We start from the raw sequence: 10,878 nt of genomic DNA, 5'->3' as shown, positions 1-10,878 counted from the left end.
CAACATGGAAAGCTACTTGTACCTACATCCGAGTGAGAATCCAACCATTGCTCTCGTCTCTCTAGTCTTGGATTCAACCAACTACCATTCATGGAGCAGGTCCATGATCACTGCATTGAGCGCCAAGAACAAAGTGGAATTTGTAGATGGAAGCGTGCCTGAACCATTGAAAACTGACAGAACGTATGGAGCATGCGCCGATGTAACAACATGGTAGTCTCCTGGATCATTCACTCAATAGCTACCTCTATCAGGCAAAACATACTATGGATGGACAAAGCGGAACAAATCTGGCGTGATTTGAAGTTGCGATACTCGCAGGGAGATCTTTTGCGGATTTCTGATCTCCAACAGGAAGCATCAACGATGAAGCAAGGCGCACTCTCAGTTACAGAGCATTTCACTAGATTACGTATAATTTGGGATGAAATCGAGAATTTCAGGCCTGATCCAATTTGCTTCTGCAATATTAGATGTTCTTGTTCCGCTCTCGCTATTATCGCGCAACGTAAACTTGAAGATCAAGCTATGCAGTTCTTGCATGGACTGAACGAGCAATATGCCAATATCCGATCACATGTGCTTCTCATGGATCCAATACTCGCAATATCAAAGATCTTTTCATATGTGGCGCAACAGGAATGTCAATTTCTAGGTAATGTTTCTTCGAATCTCAATCTCGAATCCAGAGATATCTCTATTAATGCTGCGAAGGTCGTTTGCGATTTCTGCGGACGAGTTGGCCATATGGAAAACGTCTGCTACAAGAAGCATGGGATGCCTCCCAATTATGATGGAAAGAGTAAAAGTAATAACATGAGATATGGAAAAATGTGCGCTCATTGCGGTAAGAACGGACACACCATTGACGTCTGCTACAGGAAGCATGGCTTCCCACCGGGATACAAGACCTACAATGGAAGAACAACCGCAAATAACGTGGTGGTAGTGGATAGTAAAGCCACAGATGATCAAACTCAGCATCATAAGTCCCAAGATATTGTTCGTTTCTCTCCTGAGCAATACAAAGCACTACTCGCCTTAATCCAACATCCATCATCCTGGAACGCAGCTTCTAACCAATCACAGACCAAATAGGTTGCCTCGATCTCCTCATGCTCCACTGATACAACACCAAACCTAGGTATATCTCCATCTCTTATAACTCGAACATCCACCTCTTGGATATTAGATTCAAAAGCTACTGATCATGTGACATGCTCACTAAGTAATCTCCACTCCTACAATCGTATCAGTCCCATCATGGTAAAGCTTCCAAATGGCCATCATGTCTACGCCACCCATTCGGGAGTGGTGCATCTTTCGACGTCCATAACTTTGCTTGATGTTCTTTATATACCAACATTTACTTTCAATCTTATTTCTATCTCCAAGCTCGTGTCCTCCACTAACTGCACCCTAATCTTTTCTTCTACATCTTGTACCTTGCAGGATACGAACAATCGTGTGAAGATTGGTACAGTTGAAGTGAGACACGACCTTTACCAACTCACACTAGACCAAATAATCCCCAAAACCATATGTTCTACTATCATTCATCCTAGATGTAATGTCATTCCTATAGACCTTTGGCATTTTCGAATGGGTCATCCATCATCTGAAAGATTACAATGCACGCAATCCTATTATTCTCTTTTACGAAATAACAAGAATTTTACATGTAACACATGTCATTATGCAAAGCACAAAAAGCTACCATTTCCTTCTAGCAATTTGCAAACATCTCACAGCTTTGATTTGTTGCATATAGATATATGGGGGCCATGTTCGAAACCCTCTATGCATGGTCATCGATATTTTCTAACGATTGTTGATGATTATTCGCATTTTACGTGGATTCATCTCATGCATACGAAAGCTGAAACTCGACATATCATCATGAACTTTATTGCATCCATTGAAACTCAATTCGATAGCAAAGTAAAAATCATAAGAAGTGACAATGGGCCTGAATTTCTCATGCATGATTTTTATGCTTCAAAAGGGATCATTCATCAGACTTCATGTGTCGAAACCCCTGAACAAAATGGCATTGTAGAGCGCAAGCATCAACATCTGCTCAGTGTCACACGCACTCTCCTTTTTCAAGCAAGCTTACCATCCAATTTTTGGTGCTATGCTTTGCCTCATGCCACATACTTAATTAATTGCATTCCCACACCAATTTTTGCATAACATCTCGCCCTATGAAAAACTCCATGGACGTCCATGCGATATATCTAATCTTCGCGTATTTGGTTGCTTGTGTTATTCTAACACTCTTAAAGCACATCGACTAAAGCTTGATCCTAGAGCACACCCATGCATCTTCATTGGTTTTAAATTGTATACTAAGGGATATCTAGTTTATGATCTTCATTCACATAGCATTACTTCTTCACGAAACATCATATTTTATGAAAATCACTTCCCACATTTTTCTGAAACACAACATTCGAACCTCACTCCCACAGTTTCAGCTCCGGGATCATTTTCCGGCAACCATCTCCACCCACCAGTTGAAACCATACCAACACACCCCATAGTTCAAAATTCCTCTAATCAAGCTGACCCTTTTTCCCCACATCTACGTCGTTCCACACGAACAAAGCATGCCCCGCCATACCTTCAAGACTACCATCATGATCTCACTTCACTCACTGCCAACACTTCAAATATTGTTCGTTATCCTCTAAGCTCAGTCCTATCGTATTCTCGTCTTTCACCCTCACATCGACATTTCGTCATGTCTATCTCATCAAACCACTGAACCTCCCTCCTATGCTGAAGCTTCTCGTCATGACTGCTGGATTAAGGCGATGCAGGCTGAGTTACAAGCTCTCCGATTGAACAATACTTGGACTCTCACTACTCTTCCTCCTCACAAAACTGCCATTGGTTGTCGTTGGATATATAAAATCAAACATCATGCTGATGGGTCCATAGAAAGGTACAAAGCTCGCTTGGTAGCGAAGGGTTATACACAAATGGAAGGATTGGATTATCTTGATACCTTTTCTCCGGTCGCAAAGCTTACCACTATTCGTCTTCTACTGGCATTAGCTGCTCTTCATCAGTGGCATTTATGACAACTTGATGTCAATAACGCTTTTCTTCATGGTGAGCTTACTGAAGAAGTTTACATGCAAGTTCCCCCGGGGCTTTTAGTTGAAAATCCTAATCTTGTTTGTCGTCTTCAACGTTCCCTATACGGGCTCAAGCAAGCTAGTCACAGTGGTTCACCAGATTATCAAGCTTTCTCATTTCTTATGATTTTCGTCAATCTCACTCAATCACTCCTTTTTTCTGTGCTTCACTGGTACCATCACTACAGTTCTTTTAGTTTACATTGATGATATCATTTTGACAGGTAATAGCATCGATGAAATTCAAAGTATCACTACATTACTTGATCAAACGTTCAAGATAAAGGACTTCGACAACTTAAAGTTTTTTCTTGGACTTGAAATTGCTCGAACCTCTCAAGGTATTTACCTATGTCAACGCAAATATACTCTGGATATTCTCTCTGACTCAGGCATGCTTGGTTCTCGCCCACATTCAACACCTGGATTATTCCACATGGTTACAAGCTACATCAGAGACTCCTCTACCTGCTGATTATTCTTCTTCTTATCGAAGGCTAGTTGGCCGACTCATCTATCTCACTAATACACGTCCCGACATTGCCCATGCTGTCCAACAACTTAGTCAATACATGTCTAACCCTACCAACACTCACCATCAGGATGCTTTTCGTGTGTTACGCTACCTTAAGGGCACACCAAGTTCCGGGCTCTTCTTTGCTGCTACCAGCACCCCTCAACTTTGAGCTTTCAGTGACTTGGATTGGGCAGGGTGTCGTGACTCCAGGCGATCAATCACTGGGTTATTCGTTTACTTCGGTTCTTCCTTAATATCTTGGCAATTGAAGAAGCAATCCACAATATCCCGTAGCTCTTCAGAAGCCGAGTATCGGGCCTTAGCATCTACCACTTGCGAGCCACAATGGCTCACGTATGTTCTTCAAGATTTTTGTGTTCCTTTCATTCAACCAGCTACCCTTTATTGTGATAATCTCCAAATCGGGACCAATCCTGTATTCCATGAGCGTACCAAACATATCGAAATTGATTGCCACATCGTTCGGCACAAGGTCAATTCAGGTCTCATTAAGCTCCTCCCTGTTTCTTCTTCGCAGCAACTCGCTGGCCTCTTCACCAAAGCTTTATCTCCAGCTGTTTTTCACGGCCTTTGTAACAAGCTGGGAATGATGAACATCCATTCCCAGCTTGCGGGCTTGAGATGCAGTTTTGATCATAAACGTTTTCATTGCACGTTTCTCTTGCATGGCTAAATATATCTTTGATAAAAGAAAAAAAGATTGTATTTAAATTTTTTATTAACAAAAACTAACAATAACAAAAACTAACAATGAATATTAATCAATACCCCTGCACATCATAATTAAGTTCAAAGGCTTGAAATAATTTTACTTAATTTTAAAATAAACATACTAAATTTTAAAGTTCATATAAAGGTGCGTGACATTCCCAAATCCCAATGCATAATGAACCATGGAAGACTGCAGGTAAAATCCGTCGTGACCCTCGTGAGTCAGTAGTTTGGAGGGAGAAAGAACATGCTTGCGTCAGTGTTTTCAACTTTCTAATTTTCTTTTTTCATAAAATGAATTAAATTTCCTTATATAACCCTTTTAGTAATTGAAAAATTGTGAAAAAATTATATCATTTTTATCATTAAACAAGATTTACGTGTACAAAATAAAAAAAAAATTAAAAGAAAAGATTGAAATGGTTAAGGATTTAGGGACGGAATAAAAAACCACCCCACATAAAATCCTACATCAAATTTTAATCTAAACAGTCATTGCTGCATGATGTTGTACAAGAAATAAGTTTGTATTGTCTATTGATCCTGAGAGGGTAACCTTTATTTTATGTTCTTCTAAAAAACCATAATGAAAGATGTAATAATTTATAAGTTCATATGAGAGAACAAGAGTTAAAATCTTTAACCACCACATATAATAATAATTTAAGTTGTTGTGAGAGAGAAAAAATGACAGTTGTTAAATAATTATTGAATTGTCAAACTAAGCCTCTACTTCCTGTTTGACTTGTAAGAATATGTTTTCTTATTTCTTTAATATGAGAATTTCTTAAATCGATATATTGTATGGATTTCCTTTATATATATGTTTTATCTGTTTGGTTAGCTTATCCTTACATTATTTGTCTGTGTGTGATTGCGATGATCATGGCGTGCATGGGAGTAGATGGCAGGAACTCAACCTATGACCTTTTCTTTGTGGAGTTATGCCTTATCATTTAGGGCCCTGAGCAAGGATGGGTGTTGCTTCTTGATGTGCCAATTTTTCGTTATGACGGGTTATTTTTGATGTGTTATGTTCCCAATGGTACTATTATGATGACCCATCCCCTTGATATTACTATGACTCTCAAGGAGATGACGTATACTCTTGGACATATTCCCTTTGCGATTCCTTGTAGGACTAGTCATGCTCGTGATTATAGGGGTTTGTTCCATGGACGCGGATGTGGTCGTGACTTTGGTCGTGGTCGTGGTGGTTTTGGTGGCCCTATTGGCAATGACGGACCATCTTTTCCTCCATGTTGTCCTTAGTGGGTGATGACTTTGTATTTTTTTTGTTAGGGAGTGACTCTTTGTATTCCCTTTCCCTTTTGTTGTATTATATACAGTAGTGGGTATACTTGACTGTATCACACACACTTCACTTATTCTTTGAGATATTTTTTATTTCCTGACATGTATATATGTCTAGAGAGGTATGAGGTAGATGCCATCTTGTCTAGTATTCTTAGGATATGGATGTATGTTATGTAAAATAGGTTTATGCATGTTCAATTATCTATATTTTTGCATTGTGTATGATATGATGTATGCCATTAATCTTATGACCACGACCATCAATGCTGATCTTCGCAATAGCCTTCCAGGTATTTGTATCAATGATGACTTGGCTCCCTACTAACGCTTTCTGCTTTTCGCGGCATATTTCGTTTGATCTTTCTTGCTGCAGGTGTGGACCTGATGAAGAAGAGTGGTTCCCACCCTTAGGGATTGTCCTAGGGCGAAACAAATCTGGAGTATGTTGCACACTGATCTTCCCTTGAGCTTATTCTCCATGGATGCAATTGCTTGGCTTCGTTCTAATAATATTCAGGGAGGCAACAGTTTGCTATTTGGCGTCACCATTTGGTTCATTTGGAGAGATAGAAACGAATTTGCCTTCAATGACAACAATTGATCGACCTCTATGGTTCGGTTATGTGGGTAACTGGATAGCTGGCTTCTCTGGTAATTGCGGTTCCAACACTAACATGGCAACTGGGTTGTTTGGTATTTATCATGGGCTAAATCTTGCTGGACACAAAGGCTTCTGTCTGGTTATTTGTGAATCAGATTCGAAGATGGCCTTACAGTTCATAGAAGAAGGCGTTGTTGATTGTCACCCTCATGCTCCTCTTGTTGCTGCCATTCGGTTACTGATGGGTCTCAACTGGGATGTCTCTTTCCTTCACACCTTCAGAGAAGGAAATTTCTGCGCGGATGCACTAGCTGAGCTTGGAGCTACAAATACTAGTCCTCTCTTTTTGTCTTTGATAACTGCCCTTCTGCAGTTAGGTCTCTTCTGTTAGTTGATTCTGTGAGTACTTGGTACCTCAGACTTTAGTTTTTCCTTGTCTTTCTTTGCCTTTGCACTGTAACCTTTGTACTAAAAAAAATGCCACTATGTTAAAGTCATTAATTTAATGTATGTTTAGTAGCAGTTCAAAACTACTAGAAAGTAGAAAGTGTTAGTAGGGCCAATGTTAACCGAAAGCATTCACAATATTTTACCATTCTTAATATAAATTTTTGGTAATTAAACATGGCAAACAAATTGATGTTGATGCTTAACTGCGTTTATTAGTTTTCACCTTGAAAAAACAAAATACTAGATTTAACTTAATTTGGGATTGTGGTTGGAATTTCTTCCTTTTTTTTTCACGTCAACATTGGATTTGGAGGCATGTAACTAGTTTCAAGATTTATATAAATACTTATTCCGAATCCGTGAAAGAAAAAGTTGGATCTACATTCATCTTATTAAATTATAAAGTTAAACTTACATGTTTATACTATATATCTAAATTTTAAATTTCTTATAATGTCAATCAACTAAAAATTATTTTAGGAGAAATATCAGAGAATCATTAAATGAGTGAAATTTACTAAAATTAATGATTTTTGACTAATAATAAAAATAGTCTTTAAGAGAGAGAATGTAAAAAAAGTACAACTAGCAATTCTCTTATTTTATATATTAGTGTAACAATCTGTGTATTGCACATGTTTAAGATTATAATTTTTTAATATTATTATAATTTTTTTAAGTATTTCTTGATAATACTTTTACTTTATATGAATATATGTTAGTAAATATGTATATAAATATTTAACTAACATATAAAATCAAATAATATTGATATACATTCAAATATTTTATATTCGCATGTTATATAATTTTGTTTAAATAAATGTTGTTTTAAAAAGAAATTCCTTTGTAAGTGTATTTGTGTTTGTGTGTAAATCAAATATATACATAATTTCAATAAGAGATATTAATAATGGAAAACATTTCAAATTTTATTTATAATTAATTATTAATCTTTTCTTTCATAAAAAACAAATTACTAGTATTAATTAAAAAATAGATTTGATAACATTTGAAGTTATTGATTACAATAAAAAAAGAGTAAATTATACTAATAACAATAAAATTTCATGAAATTACATAATTTTTTATATATTTTTTCTATCCCTATATTAACACTCTTTATATATTACATAATCTGAGTTTGCTTAATTATTTGAAAAGGATAAAGTGTTTGTGTACTTTCACATATTTAGATAGCAACAATTTTCACTCAATTTACTTAATTTTATTAACAAATTGTTGATTCGACTAATCATGAATTTGATTATTTTAAGTAAGGTATTAGGTTTTAATTTTGTGAAAAAAAAAGTGAATGAGAAAGAAGATCTCACTGAAGATGATTAATTGGATTTTTTGACAAAAATTAATCATCAGTAGAATTAATGAATATTCTATACGATTCTCGTGATAAAAAAAACAAACCATTATACGGACAAAACATATTTTATTGATTTGTTCCATTAGCATACATCATATAGTTTCTAAATTTTATTCCGTATATTCTAATTGATTAGCATGAATATATATTATATTTATATTTATATTAGTATTTTCATAAATGTATTGATAAATGTTTATTTTCTTTATATATTTTAATAGTAGATAAGATATTTTAGTTAATCTCTCTCTATACATAATTACCATAGCTTTTCTTTTTATATCTTCACTTACCATAGCTAATCACTACTAGAAAAAGCTGATTTAACATCGACGGATTAACATCGGTTTTGTCAAAAACCGATGTTAACGTAAACGCGGTGGCATAATCGATGTTAGAGTCACTTCGTTAACATCGGTTTTGAAAAAAAACCGATGTTATAGTCGATTCGTTAACATCGGTTTTCAGAAAACCGATGTTAACATATAATCAGTTAACATCAATTTGTTAACATCGGTGTTTTATTGAAAACCGATGTTAAACTTACATTTTAAATTGTATTTGACTCGATCTATTTCGCTCGCGCTCCCTTCTTCTCCATTTACCCTCTCGCGCTTTCTTCTTCTTTGTGAACCCTTTCGCGTTCTCTTCTCCATTGCACTGTTAACATCGAAGGCTATTGTTCTCCATTGCACTGAAGACCGTGACAGGTACGCTTCATCTACCTGTGTTGTTTTATTGAACTGAAGAGCGTGACCGTGCTAGGTCTGTTTCTTGAACTCGTGGTTAAGCTAAGGACCTTTTTTGGTTTCTGGTGCAAGGATTGGTGAATTGGTGGTCACCTGAGGTACATTTGACTGGTAGTACGTGGTGTTTGTGGTCAGCTGAGGTACATTTCACCTGAGGTACAATCTCGCTGGCATTGTCGCTGTTGTGTTCGAGGTAAGCTTCATGTCTTCATTGTAAGTTTGTGCTTTCGCGTACGTGGTGTTTGTGCTCTTTCTTCTTATAGATTGTTAGTTAGTTTCTTAAATAGTTACTACTACTAGCTAGGGTTTCGAATGCAGGTAGTGTTGCTTGGAAAGCTGTGTATCCATTAGGTTCTGGTCATTATTTTCCTCAGTTGCTTCTCCTTGCATCAAAAGGCATGCGCTCCTTGTTGTGTATCCATTAGGTTATGCTCTCCGTTTCCAGCAATGTACTGAATGTGGATGAATATGAATCTTTGTTGTATGTTCTAAAAATCTGGTAGCTGCCTCAATTTCTTGAATAGCATTTTTTGTTCTTGTATGGTTTTTTTTTTTTGCACAGCAGAAATCAGTAGTATTATATATAATACAGTACTAGGTGTACTGAAGAGAGGATTAAAAAAATACAAGGCAAAATTGTGGTCCACTAGTTGCCCCATTGCTACTCCACTAGTTGCTGGAACCCCTTGTCCTTCAACCACCAGTCCATAACCCCTTGTCCTCCTGCTGTAATTGATTAGTTTATGGAAATAGAAGTTGTTGCTGTCCCCCTCTTTAATCCATTTTTTAGTTAGTGTTTTTTTTTTGCACTGCAAAAATCATATAGTATTAATAAAGCTTCAGTACTAGGTGTACTGAAAATAATAGATAATTACAAAGGCAGATTCTGCCAAACCCAACTACAAAAATATAGCCCAATGAGAGAAATGTGCACTATCCGTGCCATAACATAGTGCATTCCACCCTTCATATTTGGATAACAAGACTCTAGCCCAGAGCTGATTCTGATTGTTTGCCAATTCCCACCCCCATTTAGCAAGCAAGGCTTCATTAAAGTTGGAAAGGTCTTTAATCTCGAGCCCTCCTTTGTTCTTGGAAAGACACACAGAGTCCCAATTAACCCAGGCAATCTTGGCTGCCTCAGAGCCTCCTCCCCATAAAAACTTCCTTTGGATAGATACTACCTTATGCACCACTTTTTTAGGAATTTTAAAGAAAGACAATAGGTAACTAGGAAGGGCTGTTAAGACAGAATTGATGAGGGATATCCTGCCTCCCATAGATAGGCATCTCTGCTTCCATTTTGCTAGTTTAGTTTCAAACTTGCTGATGAGAGGCTGCCAAACATTTCAACTTTTAGAGGTCGACCCCACTGGAATTCGAAGGTAAAAAAAAGGAAAATCCAACTGGCCACAATTAAGAAAGTTAGCTGCTTCCCTACACCAAGCCACAGATTTACCCAAGCACCCAAATTGACTTTTAGCATAGTTGATCTTGAGCTCTGAAGCCAACTAAAAAATTCTCAGGATAGATTTCATGACTCTAACATTAGCTGTAGTTGCAGTTCCAAAAAACAGGGTCTATAATCATTAAGAGATTGAGGGTTAATGATCTTGGGGATAAGGGCTATGAAGGATGCATTGCTTCCTTTGGGGAATATGCCATTAATGAAGAACTCATCGAAGAACCTGATGAAATCAGGTTTTAGAATTTCCCAAAACTGCTAAAGTTGAAGTTCAAACCATCTGGACCAGGGCTTTTATCTCCACCACAAGCCCAAACTGCAGACTTGATTTCCACTTCAGAGAATCTAGCACCAAGGCTTTCCTTCTGCCCTTGGCCAAGAGAAGAAAACTGAATCCCATCCAGGGTTGGTCTGCAAGGGTTCTGCTATGAGAATCTTTCTTTGAATATTATTAATAAACTAACCTTCCTTCCATATTGCCAATAATCTTTTTTTGAAATGCTTACAACCCTCACTCAGC

The sequence above is a fragment of the Glycine max genome, chromosome 18 (assembly GCF_000004515.6).
Source record: "Glycine max cultivar Williams 82 chromosome 18, Glycine_max_v4.0, whole genome shotgun sequence".
Lineage (NCBI taxonomy): Eukaryota > Viridiplantae > Streptophyta > Magnoliopsida > Fabales > Fabaceae > Glycine > Glycine max.
Note: the sequence above shows the minus strand (reverse complement) of the source record.